The sequence below is a fragment of the Hylobates moloch genome, unplaced genomic scaffold (genome assembly GCF_009828535.3).
Source record: "Hylobates moloch isolate HMO894 unplaced genomic scaffold, HMol_V3 SCAFFOLD_3, whole genome shotgun sequence".
In the NCBI taxonomy this organism is placed as follows: Eukaryota; Metazoa; Chordata; class Mammalia; order Primates; family Hylobatidae; genus Hylobates; species Hylobates moloch.
In genome coordinates, this window is record NW_026652278.1 from 157,315,621 (window position 1) to 157,331,295 (window position 15,675).

Consider the following 15,675-nt stretch of genomic DNA (forward strand, 5'->3'; position numbering starts at 1 on the left):
ACCTCCCAAAATGTCCTTGTATTCTTTTATGTTTTGTTCTTGTCATTGTCTTTTATGTTGTTTTTTTTTGTGATAAGAACAGTCAACTTGAGATTTATCCTCTTAAGAAATTACTAAGTGTCTAATACCATATTGTTACCTATGGTCACTGTGTTGTACAGAAGATTTCTAGAACTTATTCATCTTGCATAATTGAAATTTTATACCTGTTAAGCCACAATTCCCCATTCTTCCCCTCCTGACAACCCCTAGCAACTGTCATCCTATTTTCAGTTTCTATGCGTTTAAGTATCTTAGATACATCATACAGGTGAAATAGATGGACCTAGAGAGAGTTATTCTAAGTGAAATAAGCCAGTCACAGAAGGACAGATATTGCATGATTCAACTTATATGAGGTATCAATTAATTCTTTATTATTTTAGATACGAATTCTATTTTTGTAGCAAAAATCTGAGTAGAAATGTGGGCTCTTCTCTATATCACAATTGAGATTTGGGGCCTGACTCTTCAAAGCCAAATTGAGTGTTGACCATTATCCAGGCAAAAGATCATCCGGATTTCAGACAAAATCATGAAGGTGAGCAGCTTCTGGACTTGCAAGTCAAGACAAAAACATGAAAGAACCATCAAATGGATCTTTTAGTGACTCATTAAAACTTTTACTTTCTATCCACATATTTGGAATTATCTTACAAGTCATATGATAGCAATAACAATTGTAGTGACAGAGGTTAAAATGAGGCTATTAAAGAAAAGACAAATGGAACTCGTAATTAAATACTACCAATAAAAATCATATGATCATTTAAGCGACTTTAACATAAGACATGTAGTCAGCACTTCCAGTAATAGAAGAAACATTCTTTTTTTTTGAGATGGAGGGTCGTGCTATTGCCCAGGCTAGAATGTGGAGTGCAGTGAGGTGATCTCAGCTCACTGCAAGCTCCGCTTCCTGGGTTCACGCCATTCTCCTGCCTCAGCCTCCCAAGTAGCTGGGACTACAGGTGCCCGCCACCACGCCCAGCTAATTTTTTGTATTTTTAGTAGAAACAAGGTTTCACCATGTAAGCCAGGATGGTCTCGATCTCCTGACCTCATGATCCACCTGCCTCAGCCTCCCAAAGTGCTGGGATTACAGGCGTGAGCCACCACGCCCCGGCCCAAAACATTCTTAAGCTCTTGCCATGAACTTTCTTACAGAAGTGCAAAGAAACATCTAAGAAAAGAGGTTATGAAAGTTTACTAAAAGAATTTACTAAAAAAGTAACTTTACTAAAAAAGAGATTGTGAAAGTTTGCTAAAAGAACATCAACTCTAGCTGGAAATGTAAACAGGAATCATATGGAGATATATGCTCACATCTCCAGCATAAGGAACTGTGTTCTACCCTAAATCAACTAGGAAATTTCTTAAAGATTTGTGGGGGTTTTTTTGTTTGTTTGTTTGTTTTGTTTTGTTTTTTTGAGATGGAGTATCGTTCTGTCACCCAGGCTGTAGTGCAGTGGCGCCATCTCGGCTCACTGCAACTTCCACTTCCCAGGTTCAGGCAATTCTCCTGTCTCAGCCTCCCCAGTAGCTGGGACTACAGGCGTGACTAATTGTCATATTTTTAGTAGAGATGGAGTTTCACCATATTGGTCAGGCTGATCCACCCACCTCGGCCTCCCGAAGTGCTGAGATTACAGGAGTTAGCCACCACGCCCAGCCTTAAGATTTTATTAGACAAAAGAATGTCCTCATTTAGAGTAGGTTCTTTGATTCTGTTTTTTTGTCATTGTCGTTGTTTTTCAGATAGGGTCTCACTCTGTTGCCTAGGCTGGAGTGCAGTGGCGTGATCACAGCTCACTACAGCCTCAACCTCCTGAGCACAAACAACCCTGCCACTTCAGCCTCCTGAGTCACTGGGACTACAGGCATGTACCACCATGTCTGGCTCATTCTTTTTTTCTTTAGAGATGGGGGCCTCACTATGTTACCCAGCCTGATCTCACCTTCAGCGATCATCCTGCTTCCGTGTCCCAAAGTGCTGGGATTACAAGTGTGAGCCACTCCACCCAGCCCTATGCACTCTTTAATTCTAATTCTCCTAATTCTATTTGTTGGATCTAAATCGGATGCAGGTGACCATCCTTTGATATGTAGCTCTTCCAATATACCCATTTCATGCTTCTAACCACACAGAAACACACAGGCACATTCATTTCATCAAATTAAATAGCTCCAGTGCTTCCTAAAGTTCTATAGCATGGCATCTTCTTCCCCAGACCCTTCCATTAACTGTCCTCAATTTGTGCATTTTTCCCTTAAACTGTGGCACTTAGGACTAAAAGCAATCAGCAAAGTGTTGCCTGACACACAGAAAAGAGAAGGATAACGCCTCCCTCATTCTCTAAACTACATTTCTATTAATTTAGCCAAAGTTGCACTAGCCTCTATAGCGATCATATCTGATTGATGATTCATATTAAATGTATTTTCAGTTAAAATCTCATTCCATTTTCCATGCTTTGTGCCATGTCTGTCCCTACTCTCATGGGATTTGAGTTCACCAGTGTAGGATTTTACTTTCATCCTTAATAAAAGTAATATTATTAGGCATAACACAATTTCCCAGTCTGATAACTTTTTCAGTGGCTCCTGATGCCACTGCTCACTTTCCTTCTAGGCTGCACATCATACAAAAAAAAAGTGTATTTTTCGTATGTTAATTTTTTTTTTTTTTTAAACATGGTCCCACTCTGTCACCCAGGCTGGAGTGCAGTGGCTTGATCTCCGCTCATTGCAGCTTTTACCTCATAGACTCAGGTGATTCTCTGACCACAGCCTCCCAAGTAGCTGGGACTACAGGCACATGCCACCATGCTCAGCTAATCTTCTGTATTGTTTTGTAGAGACGGGGTTTCACCACGTTGCCCAGGCTGGTCTCAAATTCCTGAGCTTGAGTGATCTGCCCACCTCAGCATCCCAAAGTGCTGGGATTACAGGCATGAGCCACCACACCCTGCCCATATGTGTTCATTTAAGAACATAGTAAAGAGACAAGGGACCCAGATACCCCTTACACCGATCAAACTTTTTTCTTCTTGTTGACAGCAGTTCATTAGTAGTCATTCTATGAATGTAGACATTTGATTATTAATCTATCTACAGCATCTAGCTTATATTTCTATAGCTAACCCACAATATATTGGAGATAACTTGCAAAGTGACTTGATGAACTCAAGATGCTACATGGACACATTTTGTTCTATTAGTGTAGCTGTCATATCAAAGAAAATAATGAGGTAAATGCATCAGTTGGTATTCATGAACCTGAAGGTAATTACCATTTTCTCTCCAGAGGAGATCGGATTACAATTAGCAGGACACTGAATACCTGAAATGAAAGAGAGAGATGGTGCTTAGGAGTTAGCAAAAAAAAAAAGGAAACAGGAGCAACAGAAAGTAACCTTACCTCCTTTGCCATTCCACCACAGTTTGCCCCATTTATCTGCCCACTTCCATGTAGACAGAATTCCATCCATGAAGAATGTTCTGTCCTGAGATGCTAATCACATCCACATTTTACTTAAAAAAATTAAAATTTCTCATCAATCACCAATTTGTATGAATTGTGAAGATAAATTTCAGCAAGAATAATGTCAATATAAAAGTTTCAACTTGGCTGCTACACAAACACACACACACACACACACATACACTCAAGTATTTTCTTTATCTCTAAATAGAAATAATAAAAAAGTTGAGATTACTCTTTTGAGAACTTTAATCAAATAACAAGATATCTTTTTGGTAATAGAGCAACATTTATATAGTAAAAGTTATAAAGCCTTCAGTTGGGGAGTTTATCTTTCCCTTTTTAAAACCACAGCCAATAAAAATTAAATAATAAAGAAACAAACTTTAAACGGCCTATAGATAATGACACCCCTGCTAAGATGCCAGTTTAGTTTCCTGCAGTTTAAACAGCTGCCATTTGTCAGATAATTACTTATGTTATTTCCCATCTTTGCATTAAAGCAGAATGCTATATTTGCATTTTTGACCCACTTTGTTTTTGCAAGCAAAGTTGTCATATAAGAATCATTGAATAACCTATCCAATTATCTTCACTAGTTGGAAGGCATAAAAAAGTTCAAAGAAACTTACCATCATAAAAAGAGATTTGTTGCATATATGACTTAATTTTCCATCTTACCTCTGGAAAAAAAATCACAACAACTTAACTCCTTGAACGTGGAGCGGAATAATTTTCTCCATCCTTCAGTCCCATCCCAGTATTCTATATTTACTTTCAGTTCACACAGCTAATCATTCTGCCCTCGGTAGTTCTCATTTTTACACCTTTTAAAAGATCTTTTGGCCTAGACTATGACCCAGTGGAACATCCCTCAAAGACTCACCTTGTGCACAGAGAACTCGAAGAGAGACACTACGTTCATTACCTAGGATTTTAACATCTCCAGTCACCTAACACCAACACATGCTACTATGGCCAATTTCACCTTATATTGAACCCTCTTTTGGCTATAGATTTATGTGGCCATCTTTTAGTGTGATTCTAGGCATACCGTATGTCAAAGAAAAGTTGCAATGGACAAGTTAAACAGGTGAGGAAGATTTATTCCACACCTATTGCGTTAGGGGCCAAGGTTACGGCAACAAGGGAAAGAGACTGAACTCAATTCTGCAGAAACCAAAGTTGGAAGAGCTCTTAAATGCCGAGGTGAGAAAGTGGAAAAGTACAGGAGGCATTTGTGGGGAATTGGTCAATGCAATTAGGCCATCTGTGTTTGCTAATTTTTGCTTATCTAAGTTAGGCTCCTATCCCTACACAGAGACAGAAAGATGGGGGATCTATCTTAGATGATTGCATTTCAAAAGGAGGACTACGCTCCCTCCCCCCACCTCCTCCCACCCCCCAATCCCCCCACCCCTCCCGCCATGGCAGGGCACAGTGGCTCACGCTTGTAATCCCAGCACTTTGGGAGGCTGAGGCGGGTGGATCACGAGGTCAGGAGATGGAGACCATCCTGGCTAACACAGTGAAACCCCGTCTCTACTGAAAATACAAAAAATTAGCCGGGCGTGGTGGCAGGCGCCTGTAGTCCCAGCTACTTGGGAGGCTGAGGCAGGAGAATGGTGTGAACCGAGATCACGCCACTGCACTCCAGCCTGGGCGACAGAGCGAGATTCTGTCTCAAAAAAAAAAAAGGAGGACCCTCAGCTCCTTGAGAAAAACAATTCTGGATTACAAAACTGGCAAGAGGCTTTTTTAAAGATTTACATTTCAAAGGAGCACAGAAACAGTTACAATTGTAAGTTTTCTAAAATGAATGAATGCTCTAAGAAAAGAGAGATCTGGGGCTGCCGTCAGAAAGAAGGCTAAATTTTAGTCAGGCTAAGGTGAACTTAAAAGCCATCCAGGTCACTTGTCTCAATTAGATGTGCACAGGTGATCTTCCCTGGAGTAAATCTGAAAGGGATATCCCAATTGCCTTGACTTCATCAATACACATTGTGTACGTGTATAAATTATTACACTTACCCCAAAGATATGTACGACCATAATGTATCAATTATAAATTAAATAAATAAACAAAAATAAACGTAAAGGGAATAGTGAGCAACAGGCAAGAAGCCAACCAAGCACAGAAGGCTACCATCCATCTCAACAATCCTCCCTAAAAACACCCGGCCACCTTTACGGAATCACAGCTAACATGCCTCTTCATGGAAATAAAGAATTGATTCCTTATTACTTTTTATTCTTGCATATAATCATCAATATATCATGAAAAATAACAACATATAATCAAGTATATCATATCTTTCATCTCTTCTAAAATCACATTCTCCCCATGGGCAGAAAAATATGACTAATCAAAGTTCCATTTCCCCAGGATTTTCTGCAATTTTATAAAATTCATGCAAAAAAAGCAACAGGCCAACATCTGGCTTTTCCAGCAGGACACAGGCAGTGCTATTTGAGGCTGCCACCTGGGTATCTGATGCTGGTCAAAAGACACTCCACGACTCATAAAGCCACACACTAGAGAAAGCTTTATATAAAAAAAGTAATATTCAGAAGATTAGTTCTGTCTGCCCTTCAACCCACTCTTATATCAGGCTTACCTCTAACCGTCCTATTTCAACCCTAGCTTTATGCCCTCCCCTTCCAGCCAGCAACTCATTTTATTGAGCTCCCAGCTGTCCATTCACCTGCTTCACTCTCCATTTCATGACTGGTCCAGCACTTTCTTGGGGCATCAGTTACCTGGCAGTATCAGACTGTTTGATATTTCTGAATTATTCTACTGCTGGAATCCTTTCATTCCTCTTCATGTAGCGCACATGAATTCACTCTTCCAAATTTGGAGCTCGAATCTCACATTTTCCATGAAGCCTTCCTGACTTTCCTTTCTGAATACATGCCCCTCCTCTCTGATCCGCAGCAATTTGATGTGCTTCTATTATTGTGTCTGTCTTAACGTACTGTAATTTTAGGTTCACCTATCTGTTTCTCCTACTGACTGTGACTCTTAGTGAAAAAATAACATAGTGTGTTTACCATTCTATCCTTGATCCCTTAAAGGCACACAAACACCTTTTAAATTAATTGAAAATGTATTTCAAACACCCCCATATGCATTACTTAGTGAACCACCCTAACAAGGTACAAGTCAACACCGTGGGACCTATCTCCTTCTGTCTCTGGACAGTTAGACCTGTTTTTAGATCTTATTATTTTTTCTTTTCCATATGATAGACAATTAGTTACTTAATAAGTATAAAAATAGTGCAATGGTTAATATGTTCTATGGAAATAATAAGCCCTGCATCACTTAAACTCATCTTTTAGAACATGTATATATATGGACCTATTAAAACTTATAACTGTAATAACCATTATAGCTAATAAAATGGTAGAAAATCAGCAATATATCAAATATAACATTTTAAATTTTATAAAAGATTGACCTGGATATTTTCCTTTCTCCATCTGATTTAGGGATTTGAATCTAGCATTTATTCTGTTTGAAGCATTATAGATTTTAGCTACTTATGAAATGTGTCATAATACTCTCTGTTATTCATTCTAAGATAGGATTTTATCAATTCTATTTGGTTTGTTATGAGAAAACGAAAGAATTAAGAAATAGAGAGGTGTTTTCCCATGTCCTTTGTGGGATAGTACATTCTATAGGATCTAAAAATTAGAAGAAATTTCATCGAATGTCTTCTCAACGTCTTGGCCATCCAACACCCAGAGAGGTGGTCACCCAGGCCCTGTTTGAACATTTCCAGTAATGAGTGTGCCTTCCTTCATGAGGTCCTTCTGCCTGGTGCTGCACAGCTCTGATGCTTCAAAAGTTATCAATATTGAAATGAAGCCAGCCTGTGCTGACTTCAAATTTGTGCCTACTTTGTGAAGTTATCAATCATATTCCACTTCAGTCCTCTTTTTCCAGCCCAAGTTTCTACACAACATGAATTCTAGATGCCTTCCCATTTTTGTCAGTCTCTTTCTCTATGTCTTTCTGTACATTCTCTTTTTGTTTTTTGTTGTTTGGATTGGGTGGTTTAAATTTGTTTTTAATATGATTCAAGAACCACAATTTTCTTACACAATTATAAATTAAACCAAAAGCTTGTAAAACTAGCCTATAAAATTACAGGAGGATTTTAGAATAAAATTAATAGACAGTGAATTCTAGTTCAATTCAGGGATTAAACTTGAAAAATGGATAAACTCAAGCCACATGTGATTCGTACTTTAGGATATAATTCTTTACCTTTTCTCTGCTATAACTTCTTGCAGCCTATTCTTAATTTTTAAAAATTAAAATAGTTCTCATTTTTACACCTTTTAAAAGATATTTTAGTCTAGACTTTGGCCTGGTGGAATGTCCCTCAAAGATTCATTTGATGCATGTAGAACTCAAAGGGAGAAAATATGCTTACTGCCTATGTTTCATTGCCTATATCTTAATTTAAGAATGAAATTACCATTGGTCAATAGTAAGCTACTTATTTTTCTGTGTCAGGCACACAAGAATTTGCACCATGACCTGCTTTTAGAGATTTGTCAACCCTGCTCAACTAAATTGTCTTTTTTTCCTTTCCTTTCCTTTCCCTTTCCCTTTCTTCTTTCTTTTTTCTCTTCTTTCTTAGTACTCTTAAATAATTAAAATAATTAATAGGCATTGAGAATGTCTACTACTGCTAGACAGTTTCTGATTATTAGCAAGCAACTATAACAGTTTTCCCTCTGAAGGTCAATAGCCCCAACTGACAACTTTTTCACTCATCAAACACCTATTGACTATGTGCTGAGGACAAGCAAACCAACCTTTGTAATATTTTTGTTTATAAACTGTAGTGCTAGGGGTTTGAACTATAGAAATGTAGAGGTGGGTTAGCCAGGCAATCCAAAAAACTTTCTGGAGAAGGTGAATACCAATAGACATGTTCAAGAAAGAATTGAGACAGATAAGGACTTAGGAAAGGGGTGTTTCAGGCTGGACAAAGCTCTTTTATGGTCCCTTGATCTTCTTGAAAAAGGAGTTTGATTTTTAGTATAATTCAAGTCCCCTGCTGTGTGGTTCTTAGATTTCCAAAGAAATCTTTACCTACAGTCTGTCAAAAAGTTAAAGGATATCAGCCCTTCTTCCCTATAGCAGACGATTTTTGACATTAGTCAGAGAAATTAACCTCAATATCCACAACACTGGAAAATAAATAACTTCTAAGTTAACTGACATTTTAAAAATAGATAATAATGAATATGTTTACTATTTATTATCTTGGATATCACAGTATCTATGCCTTATAATGTTAAATCAACAGAAAGAAATATACCCAAACTTTAATACCTTATCTTCCTGCAGCATGATGTCAAATGAGTTAAGATTTAACGGTATGTTCTTACTTTTATAGGGGATCAAATAAGGACAATGTAAATTTGAGCAATATGTCTTTAAAACGTGATCATTGAAGACTCACCTACTATACAATTTATTGGCTCACACAGAACACGTAGTCCAAAAAGGTAAACTGCCACACACAAATTTAGTTATTTTATATCTCCAGGTAAAAGGAAGTATTATGTTTCTCCCCCATAGCTATAATAAGCTAACTACAGTAACCAATTGCAATACAGCCCAGGATGAAATTTAATTATTTGCTCTTTTTAATACATTTGGAGCTCTCTTTAATTTTTTATTTACATATGAAGTTTTAATTAAAATATACTAGATATAAAGAAAAGCATACAAACTATTCATGTAGAGCTTGATGAATTATACGTAATGATTACAAAGTAAGCAAAATAAGGACCTCATAAATCAAGAGATGAAATTTGACCAGCAACTCAGCAGTCCTCCATAAGTTTCATCCCATTTACAACCACTAACATCTACCACAGTAATGTTAACCACAATAAAAAGAATTAAACATAGTATCTTCTTCCTTTCTCTTCCCCCACTTCACAATGATTATTCACTGTAATAAAAATCTGTGATATTTTAATGCATAGGATGACTTCAAATAAAAATTTCAACCCTTTGAGGAAGTGAGTTAAGATCTCTCTTGAATTCTTCAATTCCTTTGTACAATTTACTCTTTAACCTTAAATGTTGTGTCTGGGTTTCTTTTCCTCATTTTTTTTTTTTGTATTTATTTTGTTTTTTCTGGGAGGATACACAGAGAATTTGAAAAACCAAAGCAACATAAAAGGAAGGGTGAGGTTAAAGACAGGAAGACAAATACACTTTTAAGTGTGAAATATACTTCATGTCCTTCAACAATGGGAAGTTTTCTTGAAACAGGTTAATTGCATATCCTGTGGTGTTGGGTGTTACTGTTCACAAGAACAGCTTTGTCCTTAAAAGGATATGACTTGTTTCCTTGATATTTTCTTTCTGCCTTCATCATGCACTTCTGTGTAGCTTGCCAACAATAAATATTGTCTTTGTTGTAACAAAAATGTCTACACATATACGTCAGTGGATGAACCAATGTAGTTATATTTAGCTCTTTCTTTGCGTAACAAATATGATAGATTTAAATCTTAAAGAATAAAGTGATAAAGTGATACATATATTATCAAAATATATTTTAGTACAAGAACAAAATAGTTGATATATTTTTCAATAAAGTGCTGTGTTTGATTAACTTTTTCGTATGCTCTATTTTGTTTTGCATCCTTTCTTTCCTTTTGTTCTGCATTCTTTTCTTTCCTTTTGTTCAATAAATACTGAATACTTAAACTAGGTACGGTGCACTGATCTGAGTACTTTATAAGCATTATTTTATTTCTTACAACAACCTTAGGAGATATAAACTATTATCAAACATGATCACTACCACATAATCCAGCAATCCCACCACTGGGTATATATCCAAAGGAAATGAAATCAATACATTGAAGAATTATTGGCACTCCCATGTTTGCCGCAGCACTGTTCACAACAGCCAAGATATGGAATCAAGCTAAGTGCCCAAAATAGGTGAACAAATAAAGAAACTGTGGTATAAATACACAATGAGATAGTAGTCAGCCTTTAAAAAGAAGGAAATCCTGTCATTTTCAGTAACAATGATAAGCCTGGAGGACATCATGCTACGTGAAATAAGTCAGACACAGAAGAACACAGAAAGTGCATGATCTCACTTATTTGTGTAGCCTAAAAAGCTGAAGTCACAGTAGCAGAGAGTAGAATCATACTTACCAGGGACTGGGGTAGGCTGATTGTATCCTTTGATGTTGATCAAAGTATTCAAAATTTCAGTTAGGAGGAATAAGTTCAAGAGATATATCATACAACATTGTAACCATAGTTAATAGCAATGTATTATATACTTGGAAATTGCTAATATAATAGATTTTAAGTGTTCTTGCCACAAAAAATAAGTATGTGGAGTAATGCATATATTATGTAGCCTGACTTAGCCATTCTACAGTGTATGTATACATATTTTAAAGCACCGTGTTGTATACCATAAATATATAAAATGGTTATTTATCTATTTAAATAAATATGATCACTGAAGACTCACCTAATGTACAGTTCAGTGTCTGACATAAGAACTTTTAATGTCCCCCAAATAAAAACCTCCACACACAATCTGAATATATTATTTTGCAGATAATAAGTATACAACTCATTATGTTTCTCCCCTATAGCTATCATAAACTTGCTGCGGTACCCAACTGTAGGAAAGTCCAGATTTTACAGAGGCAGAGAGAGGTCCAATAACTCACCCAAGCTTATACTAGGAAGCAGTATAACTAAGATTTAACTGAAATACAGAGCCTGTGATCTTAACCACTGAGCCGTAATGTCTTTTGGGAGGTTTTACTAATAATCACATCCCCCCAATAATTTCTTCAAACAGTTTCTCATGTTTGTATATATATTTTATAGCATAATATATACATTAAACATACCAATAGTTTTGCTGATATATATTTTTGACCCAGATTTTAATTCTGAAGTTTCAGAAATGCAAATTGTTTATAGGAGGAGTAGTGGAAAAGCCTCAGGATATCTCCCAGAAATCTGCCACACCACATGAAAGTTTGTTGTTGAAGACTGATTCCTATAGATGAGTAAGAAACTTTTTAAACATACAAATACCTCAAGAAGGCTTAATATGTTGATATGGTTTGGCTAGGCATCTCCACCCAAATCTCACCTTGAATCATAATAATCCCCACAAGTCAAGGGTGGGACCAGGTGGAGATAACTAAATCATGGGGGCAGGTTCCCCATGATGTTCTCAAGATAGTGAGTGAGTTCTCACAAGATCTGATGGTTTTATAAGGGGCTTCCTCCCTTTGCTCAGCACTTCTCCCTGCTGGCATGTGAAGACGGATGTGTTTGCTTCCCATTCCACTATGATTGTAAGTTTCTTGAGGCCTTCCCAGTCCTGTGGAATGTGAATCAATTAAACCTCTTTCCTTTATCAATTACCCAGTGTCAGGCAGCTCTTTATAGCAGCATGAGAACAGAATAATATATATGTTATCCATTCATTCAACAAATATTTATTGTCTGCTATTTACTAGATACCCAAAGTACTTGGGATACACCAACAAAAAATCCATCCTCTTATAGCTATAGCTTTCTGATAGAAGGAGGAAATAAGAAAAATATGGTAAATAATAAAGAAGTAAGTTATGTAAAATTTGAAAAGATGATATGTGCATTCAGAAAACGGTACAGCGGGATAAGGAGGATTTGGAGTAGTGGGGTGGGGATAGCCCACCATCTTAAATGTCAGGTTCAAGGTAGTCCTATTGAGAGGACAAAGATTTGAGGAAAGAGGTAAGAAAGCTAGCCAAGGGGATTTAGGGGGAAGGAGGAGTGGGTAAGGGGTTCCAGACTGAGGTAGCAGACAGAGTGAAGAACTTGAGAACAGAGGATGCTTCACAACTTAATGTGTTATAGAAGAAGCAAGAAAGCAGGCACTCAGCTGGAAAATGTGAGGGAGATCAGATCAGGTAGGAATAGAGGTCAAGATTTTGATCATATAGAGCCTTACAGAGCACAGTCAGAATATTGGTTTTTACCCTCAGTGAAGCAGGGATCCCCTACAGGGTTTTGAGTTATGTGAACCAACATTTTGAAAAGATCTTCCTGACATCTATCTTGAAAGCAGTAACAGATGGAAGAAAGCTGAATCAGGGGATGTGACTGGGATGTTTATTGCCTAATCCAGGCAAAAAATGAAAAAATTTACGAGATGACAGTTGCTGGAAGTAGCAATAAAGAATCAGATTTGAAATATATTTTAAAGTTTCAGACAATAAGATTTCCTGATAATTGGAAGTAGGATGGGAGAGAAAGAAGTGTCAACGAGGTACTCCAAAGTTTTTACATAGTAATCAGAAGAGCAGAGTTGCTGTCTAAGAGATGTTAACTGGGTACTTGTAATACGGGTTTGGATGGGGAGGGAGGATCAGAAGTTCAGTCTGGACATGTTAAGTTTAAGGAAATTACCATATATTCAAATGAAGATCTCCAGCCTGGAGATACACATTGGTTCTTAAGTACTGATCATTCCTACACATGTAAAGGCAAAATAATTAGGACAGATAATTTTTTCCAACAGCTCTTAAGTAGGGTTGGCAATTTCTTTTTTTTATTATTATTATAAGTTCTAGGGTACATGTGCACAACGTGCAGGTTTGTTACATAGGTATACCTAGGCCATGTTGGTTTGCTGCACCCATTAACTCATCATTTACATTAGGTATTTCTCCTAATGCTATCCATCCCTGAGACCCCAACCCCAAGACAGGCCCCAGTGTGTGATGTTCCCTGCCCTGTGTCTAAGTGTTCTCATTGTTCAGTTCCCACCTGTGAGTGAGAACATGTCGTGTTTGGTTTTCTGTCCTTGTGATAGTTTGCTGAGAATGATGGCTTCCAGCTTCATCCACGTCCCTGCAAAGAACATGAACTCATCCTTTTTATGGCTGCATAGTATTCCATGGTGTATATGTGCCACATTTTCTTAATCCAGTCTATCATTGATGGACATTTGGGTTGGTTCCAAGTCTTCGTGACTGTGAATAATGCCGCAATAAACATGTATGTGCATGTGTCTTTATAGTAGCATGATTTAGAATCGTTTGGGTATATACCCAGTAATGGGATGGCTGGGTCAAATGGTATTTCTAGTTCTAGATTCTTGAGGAATCGCCACACTGTCTTCCACAATGGTTGAACTAGTTTACACTCCCACCAACAGTGTAAAAGTGTTCCTATTTCTCCACATCCTCTCCAGCATCTGTTGTTTCCTGACTTTTCAATGATCACCATTCTAACTGGTGTGAGATGGTATCTCATGGTGGTTTTGATTTGCATTTCTCTGATGGCCAGTGATGAGGAGCATTTTTTCATGTGTTTTTTGGCTGCATAAATGTCTTCTTTTGAGAAGTGTCTGTTCATATCCTTCGTACACTTTCTGATGCAGTTGTTTGTTTTTTCTTGTAAATTTGTTTGAGTTCTTTGTAGATTCTGGATATTAGCCTTTTGTCAGATGGGTAGATTACAAAAATGTTCTCCCATTCTATAGGTTGCCTGTTGGTAGTTTCTTTTGCTGTGAAGAAGCTCTTCAGTTTAATTAGATCCCATCTGTCAATTTTGGCTTTTGTTGCCATTGCTTTTTGGTGTTTTAGTCATGAAGTCCTTGCCCGTGTGTATGTCCTGAATGGTATTGCCTAGGTTTTCGTCTAGGGTTTTTATAGTTTTAGGTCTAACATTTAAGTCTTTAATCCATCTTGAATTAACTTTTGTATAAGGTGTAAGGAAGGGATCCAGTTTCAGCTTTCTACATATGGCTAGCCAGTTTTCCCAGCACCATCTATTAAATAGGGAATCCTTTCCCCATTTCTTGTTTTTGTCAGGTTTGTCAAAGATCAGGTGGTTGTAGATGTGTGGTGTTATTTCTGAGGGCTCTGTTCTGTTCCATTGGTCTATATCTCCGTTTTAGTACCAGTACCATACTGTTTTGGTTACTGTAGCCTTGTAGTATAGTTTGAAGTCAGGTAGCATGATGCCTCCAGCTTTGTTCTTTTTGCTTAGGATTGTCTTGGCAATGTAGGCTCTTTTTTGGTTCCATGTGAACTTTAAAGTAGTTTTTTCCAATTCTGTGAAGAAAGTCATTGGTAGCTTGATGGGGATGGCATTGAATCTATAAATTACTTTGGGAAGTATGTCCATTTTCATGATATTGATTCTTCCTATCCATGAGTATGGAATGTTCTTCCATTTGTTTGTGTCTTTTATTTTGTTGAGCAGTGGTTTGTAGTTCTTTTTGAAGAGGTCCTTTGCATCCCTTGTAAGTTGGATTCCTAGGTATTTTATTCTCTTTGAAGCAATTGTGAATGAGAGTTCACTCATGATTTGGCTCTCTGTTTATTATTGGTGTATAGGAATGCTTGTGATTTTTGCACATTGATTTTGTATCCTGAGACTTTGCTGAAGTTGCTTATCAGCTTAAGGGGATTTGGGGCTGAGACGATGGGGTTTTCTAAATATACAATCATGTCATCTGCAAACAGGGACAATTTGACTTCCTCTTTTCCTAATTGAATACCCTTTATTTCTTTCTCCTGCCTGATTGTCCTGGCCAGAACTTCGAAAACTATGTTGAATAGGAGTGGTAAGAGAGGGCATCCTTGTCTTGTGCCAGTTTTCAAAGGGAATGCTTCCAGTTTTTGCCCATTCAGTATGATATGGGCTGTGAGTTTATCATAAATAGCTCTTAGCATTTTGAGATACGTCTCATCAAAACCCAGTTTATTGAGAGCTTTTAGCATGAAGGGCTGCTGAAATTTGTAGAAGGCCTTTCCAGCATCTATTGAGGTAATCATGTAGTTTGTGGTTTTTGTATATGTGATGGATTACATTTATTGATTTGCGTATGTAGGACCAGCCTTGCATCCCAGGGATGTAGCCGACTTGATCTTGGTGGATAAGCTTTTTGACATGCTGCTGGATTCGGTTTTCCAGTATTTTATTGACGATTTTCGCATTGATGTTCATCAGGGATACTGGTCTAAAATTATTTTTTTTTGTTGTGTCTCTGCCAGGCTTTGGTATCAGGATGATGCTGGCCTCATTAAATGAGTTAGGGAGGATTCCTTCTTTTTCTATTGAT

The 15,675-nt window shown here is 37.4% G+C and overlaps 1 protein-coding gene across 1 annotated transcript in view; it reads left to right on the forward strand.

The window, feature by feature from the left end:
* The window catches only part of PALLD (palladin, cytoskeletal associated protein), a 439,505-nt gene that overhangs the window by 168,344 nt on the left and 255,486 nt on the right, over nt 1–15,675 (forward strand). The gene's annotated exons all lie outside the window — the stretch shown is intronic.